Consider the following 23869-nt stretch of genomic DNA (forward strand, 5'->3'; position numbering starts at 1 on the left):
TATCTACATGTGCCAGTGAGCATGCATGATGAATTAAAACAGACATAAATTAACAAACTGTAGCTTATCTAATAATGACATAAACATCATACCGGTGTCTAGTATTATTATTATTATTATTATTATTATTATTATTATTATTATTATTACTGTGATTATTATGATGATGATGATGATGATGATGATTATTATTATTATTATTATTATTATTATTATTATTATTATTATTATTATTATTATTATTATTACTACTACTGTGATTATTATTATGATGATGAGTATTATCATTATACCAGACAGGTATGAGATGGCTTATCAATGTAGTACACCAAGTAAAAAATAGGTTCAACACCATATATAATTTGTTTAGGGAAAATTAATATATTTTTAAATAGTAGCGTAATATTCATTGTGGCACTCATCTGAAACTGAAAACAAAAAACAACATATCTTTATATAAAGCATAACATGCTTACATGAAGTGTAAGAGGAACTGGCTGTGTTGTAATCCGGTCGTTTTTATTTTACTCCTGGAATTGCAAAGTCTTCTTGCAATTCCTTAGGTGTGTTTTTTTTTCCACGAGACCATTTTGTAACTAATTCTGTATCCTCCTCCATGTTCAAGAATAGGTCGTACAGAAGTAGAAAGTGTCAAGACGTGTGGAAAGTCAATGAATGAGTCTACAGCATGCATGTCATGTAAATAGACTACAAACAAATTGGCGATTTTACTAAAGCTTAATGGAAGACACCATGTTACATGTAGCTTTATTGCTAACCATGAAAAATAAACGTCATTTCCATAACATTTCCACAAACTTCAGGAAGGAGTATTTCATTTATGTGTAGAAACGTACGCTTCTTATAAATGTATTAGCAACAGGGAAATGGAAATAAGTTAGCATTCCTTATGTTTTGACAACCAGGAAACAAAGAAGAAACAATTCCTTGTTTTCTGAGAACTAAAAACTGAAATAAGTAACCATTCCTTATTTTCTGAGTTCCAGGAATCAAACAAGGAATAAGTAGCCATTGCTTGTTTCTTCATGAGTCTAGAAACAGAAAAAAATACTTATTTCATTAAGAAAACAGGCAAACTGAAAAAGTAACCAACAACAAAACGTAGCAATCAGTAACCATCACTGTATTTGGAAAATTGGGAAACAGAAATAAGGAATAAGTAACCATTTCTTATTTTTTGGGAAACCGTGTTTCAGAAATAATAAACTATGTACATGTTCTTTGTTGAAAATCTGAAACCAGGAATAAGTGTCTATTACTTATTTCGTGTAAAACAGGGACAAATATAAAAAATTGTAATCATTACTTATTGAAAGAAAATGGAAATAAGGAATGAGAAACCATTACTTATTGATCAAAAGACATCAATCAGACATAAAACACAAGTAAACATTAACAAGAAATATGTATCCATAATTCATTTATTGAGAAATCTTGGAAAAAAATGAAATATTGAATCATTACTTATTTTGAGAAATCACAAATAAGTAACACGTAAGCATTACTTAATTTTTGAAATATAAGCAATAAGAAATAAGGAATTAGTAACCATTACTCATTTTTTTAATAAATAAGGAATAAGGAATCAACTTCACGGAGGTGTCTGATAAGCTGACAATGCGTTGATCTTGGACGTGAGCCTCCGCGTCTGCAGCCTACAGCGAAAAAAGTGAGCTGCACTGCTGAGACTGGCACACAAATGCCTGGAGACTGGAGAATGCGGGCATCAATCCCGCTACCTCTCACATGCTAAGCGAGCACTCTACCACCTGAGCTAATTCCCCTGCCCTCAGATGTGAAGCCCACTTCTTCAGTCTTTACATGGAACGTCGAGAGTAAGTTCGTTCCTGTGCTCAGGCAAGCTTGCATCCAACTGTGGACAACTTACTTTCCACTGTGACAGCCACTATGCCACAATACAAAAAGGATTGTCAGGAGCAAAACTTTCAAACTGACAGAAAACTTCAAGGCCTGTCGTGTGACTTGATTTACATGAGCTACAGAAATGTTCTTGAACATATGTATATAACTAAGGATTCATTGAGGTCGGCGTAGCGCATTCGCCTTTCTGAAACATGAAGGGCCAGGGCTCTCACTTGTTGACGACTGCGTGGCCTAATGGATAAGGCGTCTGACTTCGGATCAGAAGATTGAGGGTTCGAGTCCCTTCGTGGTCGTCTTATATGTTACGATGACGAAGTTGTGTCTCTCTCCTTTCTGGAGACGTTTAGAAGGGCCACTTGGTGTTCTAATGTTGCAGACAGCAGTGCTATGTTTGCTAACCCTACCACAAACAGGTGATGCCCTGCACCCTGTATAGGGGTTATTCTTCACCAGCGAAATAATCCTCCTGTCTTCTGCCACAGTTGTCTTCCGTTGCCTTTTGGTGTCCTGAGCTCACCAGTGCGTTATTTCTTTTAAAGAAGTTGCCAAATAGTAGATTTTTCCACAGCCAATGTTTTTGCTATCTCTCTGACCGGTTTGTTTTGATTTCTAAGGCAAAACTGAAGACAAAACGCCACAAGAACAAAGAGGCACTACTAAAGACAGCTGAAGGCCTTGCAGAGCATCACCAGGGACTAAACCCAGCATCTGGTGATGGCTATGGGTTCCACACTTCAACATTCATTGACTGCAAAGGATCTGCAACCAAGTATTGAAACTAACAATTTAATTCAGGATTATGTTACTTTGTCCAAATACTTTTGAGCACCTAAAATTGGGGGGACACATATAGAAATGGATGTTAGTACCCTCAAATTAAAGATGAAAGACTACACTTAAAGAATATCTGGATTGTTTCGTTTGAAATCCATTGTGGTGTTGTACAGATCCAAAATGATGACAATTGTGTCACTTTCCAAATATTCATGGATCTAATTGTAGGTATGTTTTTCTTTTAAAATAGATTTTCTTTGTCTTTTAATGTTTAGTCTTTTAAATGTACAACCAGTATCCTGTATTATGTTTTGTACTTAATCTATGTTACCTTCAGTCCTTTGCTGTAAATGCTTTGGCAATACTTGCATAACCTCGCCATGCCAATACAGCCCTTCTGAATTAGAATTTGACAAAACCGTATTCAATTATAATAATATTTGTTGTCAATGTAAATATATGACAAAATAAACCATTACTGTTACTATGATTATGATGCAGCTGTGTTGATTATTATTCTGGACTGACAACTGAAAGGTTGTTGGTTCAAAATCCTGTGTAGAGCACACTTTTACCAGATTGGGCGTTTTGCTCCATATTACCCAGTGAGACCATGCTAATATAATTTGCGTAACACACCGTACATATTGGGACAATGTAATAATTTCAGGCTAGTTGGTCATTAAGAAAAAGTGAAATAAAACGTACAGCCCTTTACATAAATTAAAAATACTAGTATTATTATTGTTATAATCAAGCCTAATGATAACAAATAATAAGCGGAGGAAAATAAACTAATGTGTGTAAGTAATTACAGTACTGTATCTACATGTGCCAGTGAGCATGCATGATGAATTAAAACAGACATAAATTAACAAACTGTAGCTTATCTAATAATGACATAAACATCATACCGGTGTCTAGTATTATTATTATTATTATTATTATTATTATTATTATTATTATTATTATTATTATTATTATTATTACTGTGATTATTATTATGATGATGAGTATTATTATTATACCAGACAGGTATGAGATGGCTTATCAATGTAGTACACCAAGTAAAAAATAGGTTCAACACCATATATAATTTGTTTACGGAAAATTAATATATTTTCAAATAGTAGCGTAATATTCATCGTGGTACTCACCTGAAACTGAAAACAAAAAACAACATATATTTATATAAAGCATAACATGCTTACATGAAGTGTAAGAGGAACTGGCTGTGTTGTAATCCGGTCGTTTTTATTTTACTCCTGGAATTGCAAAGTCTTCTTGCAATTCCTTAGGTGTGTTTTTTTTTTCCACGAGACCATTTTGTAACTAATTCTGTATCCTCCTCCATGTTCAAGAATAGGTCGTACAGAAGTAGAAAGTGTCAACACGTGTGGAAAGTCAATGAATGAGTCTACAGCATGCATGTCATGTAAATAGACTACAAACAAATTGGCGATTTTACTAAAGCTTAATGGAAGACATCATGTTACATGTAGCTTTATAGCTAACCGTGAAAAATAAATGTCATTTCCATAACATTTCCACAAACTTCAGGAAGGAGTATTTCATTTATGTGTAGAAACGTACGCTTTTTATAAATGTATTAACAACAGGGAAATGGAAATAAGTTAGCATTCCTTATGTTTTGACAACCGGGAAACAAAGAAGAAACAATTCCTTGTTTTCTGAGAACTAAAAACTGAAATAAGTAACCATTCCTTATTTTCTGAGTTCCAGGAATCAAACAAGGAATAAGTAACCATTGCTTGTTTCTTCATGAGTCTAGAAACAGAAAAAAATACTTATTTCATTAAGAAAACAGGCAAACTGAAAAAGTAACCAACAACAAAACGTAGCAATCAGTAACCATCACTGTATTTGGAAAATTGGGAAACAGAAATAAGGAATAAGTAACCATTTCTTATTTTTTGGGAAACCGTGTTTCAGAAATAATAAACTATGTACATGTTCTTTGTTGAAAATCTGAAACCAGGAATAAGTGTCTATTACTTATTTCGTGTAAAACAGGGACAAATATAAAAAATTGTAATCATTACTTATTGAAAGAAAATGGAAATAAGGAATGAGAAACCATTACTTATTGATCAAAAGACATCAATCAGACATAAAACACAAGTAAACATTAACAAGAAATATGTATCCATAATTCATTTATTGAGAAATCTTGAAAAAAAATGAAATATTTAATCATTACTTATTTTGAGAAATCACAAATAAGTAACACGTAAGCATTACTTAATTTTTTAAACGTAAGCAATAAGAAATAAGGAATTAGTAACCATTACTCATTTTTTTAATAAATAAGGAATAAGGAATCAACTTCACGGAGGTGTCTGATAAGCTGACAATGCGTTGATCTTGGACGTGAGCCTCCGCGTCTGCAGCCTACAGCAAAAAAAGTGAGCTGCACTGCCGAGACTGGCACACAAATGCCTGGAGACTGGAGAATGCGGGCATCAATCCCGCTACCTCTCACATGCTAAGCGAGCACTCTACCACCTGAGCTAATTCCCCTGCCCTCAGATGTAAAGCCCACTTCTTCAGTCTTTACATGGAACGTCGAGAGTAAGTTCGTTCCTGTGCTTCAGGCAAGCTTGCATCCAACTGTGGACAACTTACTTTCCACTGTGACAGCCACTATGCCACAATACAAAAAGGATTGTCAGGAGCAAAACTTTCAAACTGACAGAAAACTTCAAGGCCTGTCGTGTGACTTGATTTACATGAGCTACAGAAATGTTCTTGAACATATGTATATAACTAAGGATTCATTGAGGTCGGCGTAGCGCATTCGCCTTTCTGAAACATGAAGGGCCAGGGCTCTCCCTTGTTGACGACTGCGTGGCCTAATGGATAAGGCGTCTGACTTCGGATCAGAAGATTGAGGGTTCGAGTCCCTTCGTGGTCGTCTTATATGTTACGATGACGAAGTTGTGTCTCTCTCCTTTCTGGAGACGTTTAGAAGGGCCACTTGGTGTTCCAATGTTGCAGACAGCAGTGCTATGTTTGATAACCCTACCACAAACAGGTGATGCCCTGCACCCTGTATAGGGGTTATTCTTCACCAGCGAAATAATCCTTCTGCCACAGTTGTTTTCCGTTGCCTTTTGGTGTCCTGAGCTCACCAGTGCGTTATTTCTTTTGAAGAAGTTGCCAAATAGTAGATTTTTCCACAGCCAATGTTTTTGCTATCTCTCTGACCGGTTTGTTTTGATTTCTAAGGCAAAACTGAAGACAAAACGCCACAAGAACAAAGAGGCACTACTAAAGACAGCTGAAGGCCTTGCAGAGCATCACCAGGGACTAAACCCAGCATCTGGTGATGGCTATGGGTTCCACACTTCAACATTCATTGACTGCAAAGGATCTGCAACCAAGTATTGAAACTAACAATTTAATTCAGGATTATGTTACTTTGTCCAAATACTTTTGAGCACCTAAAATTGGGGGGACACATATAGAAATGGATGTTAGTACCCTCAAATTAAAGATGAAAGACTACACTTAAAGAATATCTGGATTGTTTCGTTTGAAATCCATTGTGGTGTTGTACAGATCCAAAATGATGACAATTGTGTCACTGTCCAAATATTCATGGATCTAATTGTAGGTATGTTTTTCTTTTAAAATAGATTTTCTTTGTCTTTTAATGTTTATTCTTTTAAATGTACAATCAGTATCCTGTATTATGTTTTGTACTTAATCTATGTTACCTTCAGTCCTTTGCTGTAAATGCTTTGGCAATACTTGCATAACCTCGCCATGCCAATACAGCCCTTCTGAATTAGAATTTGACAAAACCGTATTCAATTATAATAATATTTGTTGTCAATGTAAATATATGACAAAATAAACCATTACTGTTACTATGATTATGATGCAGCTGTGTTGATTATTATTCTGGACTGACAACTGAAAGGTTGTTGGTTCAAAATCCTGTGTAGAGCACACTTTTACCAGATTGGGCGTTTTGCTCCATATTACCCAGTGAGACCATGCTAATATAATTTGCGTAACACACCGTACATATTGGGACAATGTAATAATTTCAGGCTAGTTGGTCATTAAGAAAAAGTGAAATAAAACGTACAGCCCTTTACATACATTAAAAATACTAGTATTATTATTGTTATAATCAAGCCTAATGATAACAAATAATAAGCGGAGGAAAATAAACTAATGTGTGTAAGTAATTACAGTACTGTATCTACATGTGCCAGTGAGCATGCATGATGAATTAAAACAGACATAAATTAACAAACTGTAGCTTATCTAATAATGACATAAACATCATACCGGTGTCTAGTATTATTATTATTATTATTATTATTATTATTATTACTGTGATTATTATTATGATGATGAGTATTATTATTATACCAGACAGGTATGAGATGGCTTATCAATGTAGTACACCAAGTAAAAAATAGGTTCAACACCATATATAATTTGTTTACGGAAAATTAATATATTTTCAAATAGTAGCGTAATATTCATCGTGGTACTCACCTGAAACTGAAAACAAAAAACAACATATATTTATATAAAGCATAACATGCTTACATGAAGTGTAAGAGGAACTGGCTGTGTTGTAATCCGGTCGTTTTTATTTTACTCCTGGAATTGCAAAGTCTTCTTGCAATTCCTTAGGTGTGTTATTTTTTTCCACGAGACCATTTTGTAACTAATTCTGTATCCTCCTCCATGTTCAAGAATAGGTCGTACAGAAGTAGAAAGTGTCAACACGTGTGGAAAGTCAATGAATGAGTCTACAGCATGCATGTCATGTAAATAGACTACAAACAAATTGGCGATTTTACTAAAGCTTAATGGAAGACATCATGTTACATGTAGCTTTATAGCTAACCGTGAAAAATAAATGTCATTTCCATAACATTTCCACAAACTTCAGGAAGGAGTATTTCATTTATGTGTAGAAACGTACGCTTTTTATAAATGTATTAACAACAGGGAAATGGAAATAAGTTAGCATTCCTTATGTTTTGACAACCGGGAAACAAAGAAGAAACAATTCCTTGTTTTCTGAGAACTAAAAACTGAAATAAGTAACCATTCCTTATTTTCTGAGTTCCAGGAATCAAACAAGGAATAAGTAACCATTGTTTGTTTCTTCATGAGTCTAGAAACAGAAAAAAATACTTATTTCATTAAGAAAACAGGCAAACTGAAAAAGTAACCAACAACAAAACGTAGCAATCAGTAACCATCACTGTATTTGGAAAATTGGGAAACAGAAATAAGGAATAAGTAACCATTTCTTATTTTTTGGGAAACCGTGTTTCAGAAATAATAAACTATGTACATGTTCTTTGTTGAAAATCTGAAACCAGGAATAAGTGTCTATTACTTATTTCGTGTAAAACAGGGACAAATATAAAAAATTGTAATCATTACTTATTGAAAGAAAATGGAAATAAGGAATGAGAAACCATTACTTATTGATCAAAAGACATCAATCAGACATAAAACACAAGTAAACATTAACAAGAAATATGTATCCATAATTCATTTATTGAGAAATCTTGAAAAAAAATGAAATATTGAATCATTACTTATTTTGAGAAATCACAAATAAGTAACACGTAAGCATTACTTAATTTTTTAAACGTAAGCAATAAGAAATAAGGAATTAGTAACCATTACTCATTTTTTTAATAAATAAGGAATAAGGAATCAACTTCACGGAGGTGTCTGATAAGCTGACAATGCGTTGATCTTGGACGTGAGCCTCCGCGTCTGCAGCCTACAGCAAAAAAAGTGAGCTGCACTGCCGAGACTGGCACACAAATGCCTGGAGACTGGAGAATGCGGGCATCAATCCCGCTACCTCTCACATGCTAAGCGAGCACTCTACCACCTGAGCTAATTCCCCTGCCCTCAGATGTAAAGCCCACTTCTTCAGTCTTTACATGGAACGTCGAGAGTAAGTTCGTTCCTGTGCTTCAGGCAAGCTTGCATCCAACTGTGGACAACTTACTTTCCACTGTGACAGCCACTATGCCACAATACAAAAAGGATTGTCAGGAGCAAAACTTTCAAACTGACAGAAAACTTCAAGGCCTGTCGTGTGACTTGATTTACATGAGCTACAGAAATGTTCTTGAACATATGTATATAACTAAGGATTCATTGAGGTCGGCGTAGCGCATTCGCCTTTCTGAAACATGAAGGGCCAGGGCTCTCCCTTGTTGACGACTGCGTGGCCTAATGGATAAGGCGTCTGACTTCGTATCAGAAGATTGAGGGTTCGAGTCCCTTCGTGGTCGTCTTATATGTTACGATGACGAAGTTGTGTCTCTCTCCTTTCTGGAGACGTTTAGAAGGGCCACTTGGTGTTCTAATGTTGCAGACAGCAGTGATATGTTTTATAACCCTACCACAAACAGGTGATGCCCTGCACCCTGTATAGGGGTTATTCTTCACCAGCGAAATAATCCTTCTGTCTTCTGCCACAGTTGTTTTCCGTTGCCTTTTGGTGTCCTGAGCTCACCAGTGCGTTATTTCTTTTGAAGAAGTTGCCAAATAGTAGATTTTTCCACAGCCAATGTTTTTGCTATCTCTCTGACCGGTTTGTTTTGATTTCTAAGGCAAAACTGAAGACAAAACGCCACAAGAACAAAGAGGCACTACTAAAGACAGCTGAAGGCCTTGCAGAGCATCACCAGGGACTAAACCCAGCATCTGGTGATGGCTATGGGTTCCACACTTCAACATTCATTGACTGCAAAGGATCTGCAACCAAGTATTGAAACTAACAATTTAATTCAGGATTATGTTACTTTGTCCAAATACTTTTGAGCACCTAAAATTGGGGGGACACATATAGAAATGGATGTTAGTACCCTCAAATTAAAGATGAAAGACTACACTTAAAGAATATCTGGATTGTTTCGTTTGAAATCCATTGTGGTGTTGTACAGATCCAAAATGATGACAACTGTGTCACTGTCCAAATATTCATGGATCTAATTGTAGGTATGTTTTTCTTTTAAAATAGATTTTCTTTGTCTTTTAATGTTTATTCTTTTAAATGTACAATCAGTATCCTGTATTATGTTTTGTACTTAATCTATGTTACCTTCAGTCCTTTGCTGTAAATGCTTTGGCAATACTTGCATAACCTCGCCATGCCAATACAGCCCTTCTGAATTAGAATTTGACAAAACCGTATTCAATTATAATAATATTTGATGTCAATGTAAATATATGACAAAATAAACCATTACTGTTACTATGATTATGATGCAGCTGTGTTGATTATTATTCTGGACTGACAACTGAAAGGTTGTTGGTTCAAAATCCTGTGTAGAGCACACTTTTACCAGATTGGGCGTTTTGCTCCATATTACCCAGTGAGACCATGCTAATATAATTTGCGTAACACACCGTACATATTGGGACAATGTAATAATTTCAGGCTAGTTGGTCATTAAGAAAAAGTGAAATAAAACGTACAGCCCTTTACATACATTAAAAATACTAGTATTATTATTGTTATAATCAAGCCTAATGATAACAAATAATAAGCGGAGGAAAATAAACTAATGTGTGTAAGTAATTACAGTACTGTATCTACATGTGCCAGTGAGCATGCATGATGAATTAAAACAGACATAAATTAACAAACTGTAGCTTATCTAATAATGACATAAACATCATACCGGTGTCTAGTATTATTATTATTATTATTATTATTATTATTATTATTATTATTACTGTGATTATTATGATGATGATGATGATGATGATGATTATTATTATTATTATTATTATTATTATTATTATTATTATTATTATTATTATTACTGTGATTATTATTATGATGATGAGTATTATTATTATACCAGACAGGTATGAGATGGCTTATCAATGTAGTACACCAAGTAAAAAATAGGTTCAACACCATATATAATTTGTTTACGGAAAATTAATATATTTTCAAATAGTAGCGTAATATTCATCGTGGTACTCACCTGAAACTGAAAACAAAAAACAACATATATTTATATAAAGCATAACATGCTTACATGAAGTGTAAGAGGAACTGGCTGTGTTGTAATCCGGTCGTTTTTATTTTACTCCTGGAATTGCAAAGTCTTCTTGCAATTCCTTAGGTGTGTTATTTTTTTCCACGAGACCATTTTGTAACTAATTCTGTATCCTCCTCCATGTTCAAGAATAGGTCGTACAGAAGTAGAAAGTGTCAACACGTGTGGAAAGTCAATGAATGAGTCTACAGCATGCATGTCATGTAAATAGACTACAAACAAATTGGCGATTTTACTAAAGCTTAATGGAAGACATCATGTTACATGTAGCTTTATAGCTAACCGTGAAAAATAAATGTCATTTCCATAACATTTCCACAAACTTCAGGAAGGAGTATTTCATTTATGTGTAGAAACGTACGCTTTTTATAAATGTATTAACAACAGGGAAATGGAAATAAGTTAGCATTCCTTATGTTTTGACAACCGGGAAACAAAGAAGAAACAATTCCTTGTTTTCTGAGAACTAAAAACTGAAATAAGTAACCATTCCTTATTTTCTGAGTTCCAGGAATCAAACAAGGAATAAGTAACCATTGTTTGTTTCTTCATGAGTCTAGAAACAGAAAAAAATACTTATTTCATTAAGAAAACAGGCAAACTGAAAAAGTAACCAACAACAAAACGTAGCAATCAGTAACCATCACTGTATTTGGAAAATTGGGAAACAGAAATAAGGAATAAGTAACCATTTCTTATTTTTTGGGAAACCGTGTTTCAGAAATAATAAACTATGTACATGTTCTTTGTTGAAAATCTGAAACCAGGAATAAGTGTCTATTACTTATTTCGTGTAAAACAGGGACAAATATAAAAAATTGTAATCATTACTTATTGAAAGAAAATGGAAATAAGGAATGAGAAACCATTACTTATTGATCAAAAGACATCAATCAGACATAAAACACAAGTAAACATTAACAAGAAATATGTATCCATAATTCATTTATTGAGAAATCTTGAAAAAAAATGAAATATTGAATCATTACTTATTTTGAGAAATCACAAATAAGTAACACGTAAGCATTACTTAATTTTTTAAACGTAAGCAATAAGAAATAAGGAATTAGTAACCATTACTCATTTTTTTAATAAATAAGGAATAAGGAATCAACTTCACGGAGGTGTCTGATAAGCTGACAATGCGTTGATCTTGGACGTGAGCCTCCGCGTCTGCAGCCTACAGCAAAAAAAGTGAGCTGCACTGCCGAGACTGGCACACAAATGCCTGGAGACTGGAGAATGCGGGCATCAATCCCGCTACCTCTCACATGCTAAGCGAGCACTCTACCACCTGAGCTAATTCCCCTGCCCTCAGATGTAAAGCCCACTTCTTCAGTCTTTACATGGAACGTCGAGAGTAAGTTCGTTCCTGTGCTTCAGGCAAGCTTGCATCCAACTGTGGACAACTTACTTTCCACTGTGACAGCCACTATGCCACAATACAAAAAGGATTGTCAGGAGCAAAACTTTCAAACTGACAGAAAACTTCAAGGCCTGTCGTGTGACTTGATTTACATGAGCTACAGAAATGTTCTTGAACATATGTATATAACTAAGGATTCATTGAGGTCGGCGTAGCGCATTCGCCTTTCTGAAACATGAAGGGCCAGGGCTCTCCCTTGTTGACGACTGCGTGGCCTAATGGATAAGGCGTCTGACTTCGTATCAGAAGATTGAGGGTTCGAGTCCCTTCGTGGTCGTCTTATATGTTACGATGACGAAGTTGTGTCTCTCTCCTTTCTGGAGACGTTTAGAAGGGCCACTTGGTGTTCTAATGTTGCAGACAGCAGTGATATGTTTTATAACCCTACCACAAACAGGTGATGCCCTGCACCCTGTATAGGGGTTATTCTTCACCAGCGAAATAATCCTTCTGTCTTCTGCCACAGTTGTTTTCCGTTGCCTTTTGGTGTCCTGAGCTCACCAGTGCGTTATTTCTTTTGAAGAAGTTGCCAAATAGTAGATTTTTCCACAGCCAATGTTTTTGCTATCTCTCTGACCGGTTTGTTTTGATTTCTAAGGCAAAACTGAAGACAAAACGCCACAAGAACAAAGAGGCACTACTAAAGACAGCTGAAGGCCTTGCAGAGCATCACCAGGGACTAAACCCAGCATCTGGTGATGGCTATGGGTTCCACACTTCAACATTCATTGACTGCAAAGGATCTGCAACCAAGTATTGAAACTAACAATTTAATTCAGGATTATGTTACTTTGTCCAAATACTTTTGAGCACCTAAAATTGGGGGGACACATATAGAAATGGATGTTAGTACCCTCAAATTAAAGATGAAAGACTACACTTAAAGAATATCTGGATTGTTTCCTTTGAAATCCATTGTGGTGTTGTACAGATCCAAAATGATGACAATTGTGTCACTGTCCAAATATTCATGGATCTAATTGTAGGTATGTTTTTCTTTTAAAATAGATTTTCTTTGTCTTTTAATGTTTATTCTTTTAAATGTACAATCAGTATCCTGTATTATGTTTTGTACTTAATCTATGTTACCTTCAGTCCTTTGCTGTAAATGCTTTGGCAATACTTGCATAACCTCGCCATGCCAATACAGCCCTTCTGAATTAGAATTTGACAAAACCGTATTCAATTATAATAATATTTGTTGTCAATGTAAATATATGACAAAATAAACCATTACTGTTACTATGATTATGATGCAGCTGTGTTGATTATTATTCTGGACTGACAACTGAAAGGTTGTTGGTTCAAAATCCTGTGTAGAGCACACTTTTACCAGATTGGGCGTTTTGCTCCATATTACCCAGTGAGACCATGCTAATATAATTTGCGTAACACACCGTACATATTGGGACAATGTAATAATTTCAGGCTAGTTGGTCATTAAGAAAAAGTGAAATAAAACGTACAGCCCTTTACATACATTAAAAATACTAGTATTATTATTGTTATAATCAAGCCTAATGATAACAAATAATAAGCGGAGGAAAATAAACTAATGTGTGTAAGTAATTACAGTACTGTATCTACATGTGCCAGTGAGCATGCATGATGAATTAAAACAGACATAAATTAACAAACTGTAGCTTATCTAATAATGACATAAACATCATACCGGTGTCTAGTATTATTATTATTATTATTATTATTATTATTATTATTATTATTATTATTACTGTGATTATTATGATGATGATGATGATGATTATTATTTTTATTATTATTATTATTATTATTATTATTACTACTGTGATTATTATTATGATGATGAGTATTATTATTATACCAGACAGGTATGAGATGGCTTATCAATGTAGTACACCAAGTAAAAAAAAGGTTCAACACCATATATAATTTGTTTACGGAAAATTAATATATTTTCAAATAGTAGCGTAATATTCATCGTGGTACTCATCTGAAACTGAAAACAAAAAACAACATATCTTTATATAAAGCATAACATGCTTACATGAAGTGTAAGAGGAACTGGCTGTGTTGTAATCCGGTCGTTTTTATTTTACTCCTGGAATTGCAACGTCTTCTTGCAATTCCTTAGGTGTGTTTTTTTTTCCACGAGACCATTTTGTAACTAATTCTGTATCCTCCTCCATGTTCAAGAATAGGTCGTACAGAAGTAGAAAGTGTCAACACGTGTGGAAAGTCAATGAATGAGTCTACAGCATGCATGTCATGTAAATAGACTACAAACAAATTGGCGATTTTACTAATGCTTAATGGAAGACATCATGTTACATGTAGCTTTATTGCTAACCGTGAAAAATAAACGTCATTTCCATAACATTTCCACAAACTTCAGGAAGGAGTATTTCATTTATGTGTAGAAACGTACGCTTCTTATAAATGTATTAGCAACAGGGAAATGGAAATAAGTTAGCATTCCTTATGTTTTGACAACCGGGAAACAAAGAAGAAACAATTCCTTGTTTTCTGAGAACTAAAAACTGAAATAAGTAACCATTCCTTATTTTCTGAGTTCCAGGAATTTAACAAGGAATAAGTAGCCATTGCTTGTTTCTTCATGAGTCTAGAAACAGAAAAAAATACTTATTTCATTAAGAAAACAGGCAAACTGAAAAAGTAACCAACAACAAAACGTAGCAATCAGTAACCATCACTGTATTTGGAAAATTGGGAAACAGAAATAAGGAATAAGTAACCATTTCTTATTTTTTGGGAAACCGTGTTTCAGAAATAATAAACTATGTACATGTTCTTTGTTGAAAATCTGAAACCAGGAATAAGTGTCTATTACTTATTTCGTGTAAAACAGGGACAAATATAAAAAATTGTAATCATTACTTATTGAAAGAAAATGGAAATAAGGAATGAGAAACCATTACTTATTGGTCAAAAGACATCAATCAGACATAAAACACAAGTAAACATTAACAAGAAATATGTATCCATAATTCATTTATTGAGAAATCTTGGAAAAAAATGAAATATTGAATCATTACTTATTTTGAGAAATCACAAATAAGTAACACGTAAGCATTACTTAATTTTTGAAACGTAAGCAATAAGAAATAAGGAATTAGTAACCATTACTAATTTTTTTAATAAATAAGGAATAAGGAATCAACTTCACGGAGGTGTCTGATAAGCTGACAATGCGTTGATCTTGGACGTGAGCCTCCGCGTCTGCAGCCTACAGCAAAAAAAGTGAGCTGCACTGCCGAGACTGGCACACAAATGCCTGGAGACTGGAGAATGCGGGCATCAATCCCACTACCTCTCACATGCTAAGCGAGCACTCTACCACCTGAGCTAATTCCCCTGCACTCAGATGTAAAGCCCACTTCTTCAGTCTTTACATGGAACGTCGAGAGTAAGTTCGTTCCTGTGCTCAGGCAAGCTTGCATCCAACTGTGGACAACTTACTTTCCACTGTGACAGCCACTATGCCACAATACAAAAAGGATTGTCAGGAGCAAAACTTTCAAACTGACAGAAAACTTCAAGGCCTGTCGTGTGACTTGATTTACATGAGCTACAGAAATGTTCTTGAACATATGTATATAACTAAGGATTCATTGAGGTCGGCGTAGCGCATTCGCCTTTCTGAAACATGAAGGGCCAGGGCTCTACCTTGTTGACGACTGCGTGGCCTAATGGATAAGGCGTCTGACTTCGGATCAGAAGATTGAGGGTTCGAGTCCCTTTGTGGTCGTCTTATATGTTACGATGACGAAGTTGTGTCTCTCTCCTTTCTGGAGACGTTTAGAAGGGCCACTTGGTGTTCCAATGTTGCAGACAGCAGTGCTATGTTTGATAACCCTACCACAAACAGGTGATGCCCTGCACCCTGTATAGGGGTTATTCTTCACCAGCGAAATAATCCTTCTGCCACAGTTGTTTTCCGTTGCCTTTTGGTGTCCTGAGCTCACCAGTGCGTTATTTCTTTTGAAGAAGTTGCCAAATAGTAGATTTTTCCACAGCCAATGTTTTTGCTATCTCTCTGACCGGTTTGTTTTGATTTCTAAGGCAAAACTGAAGACAAAACGCCACAAGAACAAAGAGGCACTACTAAAGACAGCTGAAGGCCTTGCAGAGCATCACCAGGGACTAAACCCAGCATCTGGTGATGGCTATGGGTTCCACACTTCAACATTCATTGACTGCAAAGGATCTGCAACCAAGTATTGAAACTAACAATTTAATTCAGGATTATGTTACTTTGTCCAAATACTTTTGAGCACCTAAAATTGGGGGGACACATATAGAAATGGATGTTAGTACCCTCAAATTAAACATGAAAGACTACACTTAAAGAATATCTGGATTGTTTCCTTTGAAATCCATTGTGGTGTTGTACAGATCCAAATTGATGACAATTGTGTCACTGTCCAAATATTCATGGATCTAATTGTAGGTATGTTTTTCTTTTAAAATAGATTTTCTTTGTCTTTTAATGTTTATTCTTTTAAATGTACAATCAGTATCCTGTATTATGTTTTGTACTTAATCTATGTTACCTTCAGTCCTTTGCTGTAAATGCTTTGGCAATACTTGCATAACCTCGCCATGCCAATACAGCCCTTCTGAATTAGAATTTGACAAAACCGTATTCAATTATAATAATATTTGTTGTCAATGTAAATATATGACAAAATAAACCATTACTGTTACTATGATTATGATGCAGCTGTGTTGATTATTATTCTGGACTGACAACTGAAAGGTTGTTGGTTCAAAATCCTGTGTAGAGCACACTTTTACCAGATTGGGCGTTTTGCTCCATATTACCCAGTGAGACCATGCTAATATAATTTGCGTAACACACCGTACATATTGGGACAATGTAATAATTTCAGGCTAGTTGGTCATTAAGAAAAAGTGAAATAAAACGTACAGCCCTTTACATAAATTAAAAATACTAGTATTATTATTGTTATAATCAAGCCTAATGATAACAAATAATAAGCGGAGGAAAATAAACTAATGTGTGTAAGTAATTACAGTACTGTATCTACATGTGCCAGTGAGCATGCATGATTAATTAAAACAGACATAAATTAACAAACTGTAGCTTATCTAATAATGACATAAACATCATACCGGTGTCTAGTATTATTATTATTATTATTATTATTATTATTATTATTATTATTATTATTACTGTGATTATTATTATGATGATGAGTATTATTATTATACCAGACAGGTATGAGATGGCTTATCAATGTAGTACACCAAGTAAAAAATAGGTTCAACACCATATATAATTTGTTTACGGAAAATTAATATATTTTCAAATAGTAGCGTAATATTCATTGTGGTACTCATCTGAAACTGAAAACAAAAAACAACATATCTTTATATAAAGCATAACATGCTTACATGAAGTGTAAGAGGAACTGGCTGTGTTGTAATCCGGTCGTTTTTATTTTACTCCTGGAATTGCAAAGTCTTCTTGCAATTCCTTAGGTGTGTTTTTTTTTCCACGAGACCATTTTGTAACTAATTCTGTATCCTCCTCCATGTTCAAGAATAGGTCGTACAGAAGTAGAAAGTGTCAAGACGTGTGGAAAGTCAATGAATGAGTCTACAGCATGCATGTCATGTAAATAGACTACAAACAAATTGGCGATTTTACTAAAGCTTAATGGAAGACATCATGTTACATGTAGCTTTATTGCTAACCGTGAAAAATAAACGTCATTTCCATAACATTTCCACAAACTTCAGGAAGGAGTATTTCATTTATGTGTAGAAACGTACGCTTCTTATAAATGTATTAGCAACAGGGAAATGGAAATAAGTTAGCATTCCTTATGTTTTGACAACCGGGAAACAAAGAAGAAACGTCTTATATGTTACGATGACGAAGTTGTGTCTCTCTCCTTTCTGGAGATGTTTAGAAGGGCCACTTGGTGTTCTAATGTTGCAGACAGCAGTGCTATGTTTGATAACCCTACCACAAACAGGTGATGCCCTGCACCCTGTATAGGGGTTATTCTTCACCAGCGAAATAATCCTTCTGTCTTCTGCCACAGTTGTTTTCCGTTGCCTTTTGGTGTCCTGAGCTCACCAGTGCGTTATTTCTTTTGAAGAAGTTGCCAAATAGTAGATTTTTCCACAGCCAATGTTTTTGCTATCTCTCTGACCGGTTTGTTTTGATTTCTAAGGCAAAACTGAAGACAAAACGCCACAAGAACAAAGAGGCACTACTAAAGACAGCTGAAGGCCTTGCAGAGCATCACCAGGGACTAAACCCAGCATCTGGTGATGGCTATGGGTTCCACACTTCAACATTCATTGACTGCAAAGGATCTGCAACCAAGTATTGAAACTAACAATTTAATTCAGGATTATGTTACTTTGTCCAAATACTTTTGAGCACCTAAAATTGGGGGGACACATATAGAAATGGATGTTAGTACCCTCAAATTAAAGATGAAAGACTACACTTAAAGAATATCTGGATTGTTTAGTTTGAAATCCATTGTGGTGTTGTACAGATCCAAAATGATGACAATTGTGTCACTGTCCAAATATTCATGGATCTAATTGTAGGTATGTTTTTCTTTTAAAATAGATTTTCTTTGTCTTTTAATGTTTATTCTTTTAAATGTACAATCAGTATCCTGTATTATGTTTTGTACTTAATCTATGTTACCTTCAGTCCTTTGCTGTAAATGCTTTGGCAATACTTGCATAACCTCGCCATGCCAATACAGCCCTTCTGAATTAGAATTTGACAAAACCGTATTCAATTATAATAATATTTGTTGTCAATGTAAATATATGACAAAATAAACCATTACTGTTACTATGATTATGATGCAGCTGTGTTGATTATTATTCTGGACTGACAACTGAAAGGTTGTTGGTTCAAAATCCTGTGTAGAGCACACTTTTACCAGATTGGGCGTTTTGCTCCATATTACCCAGTGAGACCATGCTAATATAATTTGCGTAACACACCGTACATATTGGGACAATGTAATAATTTCAGGCTAGTTGGTCATTAAGAAAAAGTGAAATAAAACGTACAGCCCTTTACATACATTAAAAATACTAGTATTATTATTGTTATAATCAAGCCTAATGATAACAAATAATAAGCAGAGGAAAATAAACTAATGTGTGTAAGTAATTACAGTACTGTATCTACATGTGCCAGTGAGCATGCATGATGAATTAAAACAGACATAAATTAACAAACTGTAGCTTATCTAATAATGACATAAACATCATACCGGTGTCTAGTATTATTATTATTATTATTATTATTATTATTACTGTGATTATTATGATGATGATGATGATGATGATTATTATTTTTATTATTATTATTATTATTATTATTATTATTATTACTGTGATTATTATTATGATGATGAGTATTATTATTATACCAGACAAGTATGAGATGGCTTATCAATGTAGTACACCAAGTAAAAAATAGGTTCAACACCATATATAATTTGTTTACGGAAAATTAATATATTTTCAAATAGTAGCGTAATATTCATCGTGGTACTCATCTGAAACTGAAAACAAAAAACAACATATCTTTATATAAAGCATAACATGCTTACATGAAGTGTAAGAGGAACTGGCTGTGTTGTAATCCGGTCGTTTTTATTTTACTCCTGGAATTGCAAAGTCTTCTTGCAATTCCTTAGGTGTGTTTTTTTTTCCACGAGACCATTTTGTAACTAATTCTGTATCCTCCTCCATGTTCAAGAATAGGTCGTACAGAAGTAGAAAGTGTCAACACGTGTGGAAAGTCAATGAATGAGTCTACAGCATGCATGTCATGTAAATAGACTACAAACAAATTGGCGATTTTACTAAAGCTTAATGGAAGACATCATGTTACATGTAGCTTTATTGCTAACCGTGAAAAATAAACGTCATTTCCATAACATTTCCACAAACTTCAGGAAGGAGTATTTCATTTATGTGTAGAAACGTACGCTTCTTATAAATGTATTAGCAACAGGGAAATGGAAATAAGTTAGCATTCCTTATGTTTTGACAACCGGGAAACAAAGAAGAAACAATTCCTTGTTTTCTGAGAACTAAAAACTGAAATAAGTAACCATTCCTTATTTTCTGAGTTCCAGGAATCAAACAAGGAATAAGTAACCATTGCTTGTTTCTTCATGAGTCTAGAAACAGAAAAAAATACTTATTTCATTAAGAAAACAGGCAAACTGAAAAAGTAACCAACAACAAAACGTAGCAATCAGTAACCATCACTGTATTTGGAAAATTGGGAAACAGAAATAAGGAATAAGTAACCATTTCTTATTTTTTGGGAAACCGTGTTTCAGAAATAATAAACTATGTACATGTTCTTTGTTGAAAATCTGAAACCAGGAATAAGTGTCTATTACTTATTTCGTGTAAAACAGGGACAAATATAAAAAATTGTAATCATTACTTATTGAAAGAAAATGGAAATAAGGAATGAGAAACCATTACTTATTGATCAAAAGACATCAATCAGACATAAAACACAAGTAAACATTAACAAGAAATATGTATCCATAATTCATTTATTGAGAAATCTTGAAAAAAAATGAAATATTGAATCATTACTTATTTTGAGAAATCACAAATAAGTAACACGTAAGCATTACTTAATTTTTGAAACGTAAGCAATAAGAAATAAGGAATTAGTAACCATTACTCATTTTTTTAATAAATAAGGAATAAGGAATCAACTTCACGGAGGTGTCTGATAAGCTGACAATGCGTTGATCTTGGACGTGAGCCGTCGCGTCTGCAGCCTACAGCAAAAAAAAGTGAGCTGCATTGCCGAGACTGGCACACAAATGCCTGGAGACTGGAGAATGCGGGCATCAATCCCGCTACCTCTCACATGCTAAGCGAGCACTCTACCACCTGAGCTAATTCCCCTGCCCTCAGATGTAAAGCCCACTTCTTCAGTCTTTACATGGAACGTCGAGAGTAAGTTCGTTCCTGTGCTTCAGGCAAGCTTGCATCCAACTGTGGACAACTTACTTTCCACTGTGACAGCCACTATGCCACAATACAAAAAGGATTGTCAGGAGCAAAACTTTCAAACTGACAGAAAACTTCAAGGCCTGTCGTGTGACTTGATTTACATGAGCTACAGAAATGTTCTTGAACATATGTATATAACTAAGGATTCATTGAGGTCGGCGTAGCGCATTCGCCTTTCTGAAACATGAAGGGCCAGGGCTCTCCCTTGTTGACGACTGCGTGGCCTAATGGATAAGGCATCTGACTTCGGATCAGAAGATTGAGGGTTCGAGTCCCTTCGTGGTCGTCTTATATGTTACGATGACGAAGTTGTGTCTCTCTCCTTTCTGGAGACGTTTAGAAGGGCCACTTGGTGTTCTAATGTTGCAGACAGCAGTGCTATGTTTTATAACCCTACCACAAACAGGTGATGCCCTGCACCCTGTATAGGGGTTATTCTTCACCAGCGAAATAATCCTTCTGTCTTCTGCCACAGTTGTTTTCCATTGCCTTTTGGTGTCCTGAGCTCACCAGTGCGTTATTTCTTTTGAAGAAGTTGCCAAATAGTAGATTTTTCCACAGCCAATGTTTTTGCTATCTCTCTGACCGGTTTGTTTTGATTTCTAAGGCAAAACTGAAGACAAAACGCCACAAGAACAAAGAGGCACTACTAAAGACAGCTGAAGGCCTTGCAGAGCATCACCAGGGACTAAACCCAGCATCTGGTGATGGCTATGGGTTCCACACTTCAACATTCATTGACTGCAAAGGATCTGCAACCAAGTATTGAAACTAACAATTTAATTCAGGATTATGTTACTTTGTCCAAATACTTTTGAGCACCTAAAATTGGGGGGACACATATAGAAATGGATGTTAGTACCCTCAAATTAAAGATGAAAGACTACACTTAAAGAATATCTGGATTGTTTCGTTTGAAATCCATTGTGGTGTTGTACAGATCCAAAATGATGACAATTGTGTCACTGTACAAATATTCATGGATCTAATTGTAGGTATGTTTTTCTTTTAAAATAGATTTTCTTTGTTTTTTAATGTTTATTCTTTTAAATGTACAATCAGTATCCTGTATTATGTTTTGTACTTAATCTATGTTACCTTCAGTCCTTTGCTGTAAATGCTTTGGCAATACTTGCATAACCTCGCCATGCCAATACAGCCCTTCTGAATTAGAATTTGACAAAACCGTATTCAATTATAATAATATTTGTTGTCAATGTAAATATATGACAAAATAAACCATTACTGTTACTATGATTATGATGCAGCTGTGTTGATTATTATTCTGGACTGACAACTGAAAGGTTGTTGGTTCAAAATCCTGTGTAGAGCACACTTTTACCAGATTGGGCGTTTTGCTCCATATTACCCAGTGAGACCATGCTAATATAATTTGCGTAACACACCGTACATATTGGGACAATGTAATAATTTCAGGCTAGTTGGTCATTAAGAAAAAGTGAAATAAAACGTACAGCCCTTTACATACATTAAAAATACTAGTATTATTATTGTTATAATCAAGCCTAATGATAACAAATAATAAGCGGAGGAAAATAAACTAATGTGTGTAAGTAATTACAGTACTGTATCTACATGTGCCAGTGAGCATGCATGATGAATTAAAACAGACATAAATTAACAAACTGTAGCTTATCTAATAATGACATAAACATCATACCGGTGTCTAGTATTATTATTATTATTATTATTATTATTATTATTATTATTATTACTGTGATTATTATTATGATGATGAGTATTATTATTATACCAGACAGGTATGAGATGGCTTATCAATGTAGTACACCAAGTAAAAAATAGGTTCAACACCATATATAATTTGTTTACGGAAAATTAATATATTTTCAAATAGTAGCGTAATATTCATCGTGGTACTCACCTGAAACTGAAAACAAAAAACAAAATATATTTATATAAAGCATAACATGCTTACATGAAGTGTAAGAGGAACTGGCTGTGTTGTAATCCGGTCGTTTTTATTTTACTCCTGGAATTGCAAAGTCTTCTTGCAATTCCTTAGGTGTGTTATTTTTTTCCAAGAGACCATTTTGTAACTAATTCTGTATCCTCCTCCATGTTCAAGAATAGGTCGTACAGAAGTAGAAAGTGTCAACATGTGTGGAAAGTCAATGAATGAGTCTACAGCATGCATGTCATGTAAATAGACTACAAACAAATTGGCGATTTTACTAAAGCTTAATGGAAGACATCATGTTACATGTAGCTTTATAGCTAACCGTGAAAAATAAATGTCATTTCCATAACATTTCCACAAACTTCAGGAAGGAGTATTTCATTTATGTGTAGAAACGTACGCTTTTTATAAATGTATTAACAACAGGGAAATGGAAATAAGTTAGCATTCCTTATGTTTTGACAACCGGGAAACAAAGAAGAAACAATTCCTTGTTTTCTGAGAACTAAAAACTGAAATAAGTAACCATTCCTTATTTTCTGAGTTCCAGGAATCAAACAAGGAATAAGTAACCATTGCTTGTTTCTTCATGAGTCTAGAAACAGAAACAAATACTTATTTCATTAAGAAAACAGGCAAACTGAAAAAGTAACCAACAACAAAACGTAG

General features: G+C 34.6%; 6 non-coding genes across 6 annotated transcripts; all 6 read left to right on the top strand.

Moving 5' to 3' along the window:
- The first annotated feature begins 2125 nt into the window (after positions 1-2125).
- On the top strand, positions 2126-2198 carry trnar-ucg (transfer RNA arginine (anticodon UCG)). Its single transcript has one exon. It is a non-coding gene; the product is annotated as a tRNA-Arg (tRNA).
- Positions 2199-5541: 3343 nt separating this feature from the next.
- On the top strand, positions 5542-5614 carry trnar-ucg (transfer RNA arginine (anticodon UCG)). The gene has a single exon. It is a non-coding gene; the product is annotated as a tRNA-Arg (tRNA).
- Positions 5615-8920: 3306 nt separating this feature from the next.
- On the top strand, positions 8921-8993 carry trnar-ucg (transfer RNA arginine (anticodon UCG)). The gene has a single exon. It is a non-coding gene; the product is annotated as a tRNA-Arg (tRNA).
- Positions 8994-12405: 3412 nt separating this feature from the next.
- Positions 12406-12478, top strand: trnar-ucg (transfer RNA arginine (anticodon UCG)). Its single transcript has one exon. It is a non-coding gene; the product is annotated as a tRNA-Arg (tRNA).
- Positions 12479-15876: 3398 nt separating this feature from the next.
- On the top strand, positions 15877-15949 carry trnar-ucg (transfer RNA arginine (anticodon UCG)). The gene has a single exon. It is a non-coding gene; the product is annotated as a tRNA-Arg (tRNA).
- A 5525-nt stretch (positions 15950-21474) lies between these two features.
- On the top strand, positions 21475-21547 carry trnar-ucg (transfer RNA arginine (anticodon UCG)). The gene has a single exon. It is a non-coding gene; the product is annotated as a tRNA-Arg (tRNA).
- The last annotated feature ends 2322 nt before the right edge of the window (positions 21548-23869 follow it).

Source organism: Amia ocellicauda, chromosome 14 (genome assembly GCF_036373705.1).
Source record: "Amia ocellicauda isolate fAmiCal2 chromosome 14, fAmiCal2.hap1, whole genome shotgun sequence".
NCBI classification, from domain to species: domain Eukaryota; kingdom Metazoa; phylum Chordata; class Actinopteri; order Amiiformes; family Amiidae; genus Amia; species Amia ocellicauda.